This window comes from Perognathus longimembris, chromosome 6, assembly GCF_023159225.1.
Source record: "Perognathus longimembris pacificus isolate PPM17 chromosome 6, ASM2315922v1, whole genome shotgun sequence".
NCBI classification, from domain to species: domain Eukaryota; kingdom Metazoa; phylum Chordata; class Mammalia; order Rodentia; family Heteromyidae; genus Perognathus; species Perognathus longimembris.
Window position 1 is genome coordinate 16,885,094 of NC_063166.1, and position 1,803 is coordinate 16,886,896.

The window sequence follows — 1,803 nt, forward strand, 5'->3', positions numbered from 1 at the left end:
TCAATTTCCAATCTGTACTCTTTAGTACTACTAGCTTAAATGCCTCCTTCCCTTTCATTTCTCATACCAAATATCTATCATAATTATGATGATTTTATTACACTTCTCCTTCCCCAGATCATCTGTATCCATTGGTCCAGTATACATTCATCTTTCACCTGCGCAAAGAATCAATACAGAGTAAACAAAGCCACCCTAAATACTCCTGTTGAGATTTGTAAAACTACTTTATAAAATGATAACTTTTTATGTTCTGCTCATTCTGTATCCTAGTGAACATGAAGATTGAATATAGCTTTTCTTCTTATAAATCATAAATAGCTTCATATGTCAACCTGCATTCAACTCCCCACATTTTTCTTGTTTATCATATTTATTTGTGCAATACTTTCAACATCTCATCCTTCAAGTATCATGTTGACACCTTGTTAAAAGAATATGCATAATATCTCCATGCTGAACTTTGTCCCAATGAGTACCCTTCATAGCTAAGTGCAATCGATGGATCACAAATCAACTCAGAATTTTTTTTCTACTACTCGTGAATCCATTGGGCCATCTTCCCTGTGTTAAGCTGTGTGCATGTTTATCTGCCATAGCCATCATCCTGCCCTGCTCAGTGCAAATGCCTTGGAAATGTCACTTTTGAGTCTGGTTATATCAGTTTCCTAACATAATCTCCTGCTACTAAGTGCATGAAAAACTGTTTATAAATAAATTATGAACTGAAGCATATGATTCAAAAACTTGACCTTAAACTCAGCAATGTATCAGGTAAACAATGTATGAAGATATTTGGGTTGATTTCTGTTTCAACACAAATGTTACAACTGAATGGGCTGGAGAAGTCAATGCACTTGGATTTTAGAGTTTCAGTGTCTTGCACAAGTAGAGATGAGGTGAACACACCGATTTCTACAGATACAATGAATGACATGGGCTATCTTTAAAAAAAAACTTACAAATTATAGTTAATTCTTACTTGGTATACTTCTGTAATCCTGGGCTAATGATTGTACTTTTAAAAAAGTACATCTTGTTTTTTGACATATCAATAATAGACTTAGGAATAAAGAAAGAATATCTTTGTTCTCCTGATGAATATCATACATGGCCTAGAAAAGTCATACACCTATATCTACTCTTATACTGTTTAGGTGAGACATTGATGTGCTTATTTAGTAACATTTTATAATCTTCTTATGTCCTCCTACCTCAACAGCTTCTTTTAGACAGGATAATACAGGGTACTGGACAGAAGATAGAAATTGATGGCTCTCCTACCTGGATTCTAATACCTTCCTTTTCTACAGATGGTCAAATATCTCAGACCCTTCTCTCTCCCCACCTGTCCCTGACCAACTCTGCCTCCACAGCTTCCCTTCTAAAGCCAAAGTCAGCCCCAATCTACAGTACCAGATCACTTACCTACATAGTCAATGCAGCTGCTTCAAGGTGGATATTGTGATTAAGCAGAGAGAATCAGGTTATACTTATCCTTCATGAGTCCCAGTGCTCATCACCAGCTTCATGGTTGTAAAGATGTCACTGTCATGAGTTTTGTCTTAATCATGGGAAAAGGGCTCCTTCTGATCCTTTCCATCCCGGAGGCACAACTCTGCTGTCTTCCTGCAAGTGCATAATTGCTGAGGCTAGAAACTTGGTGCATCTAATTATAGTGAATGCCTAATAGTGAGGGGCCAGGGTATTGATGAGCAAGTCCCTAAAGTGTCCAACTTTCTCTGTTTCTCTTTTTTGAGGTCCTCCATTCATCAAAAAAGCCAGAAGCAATATTAAGGAAAC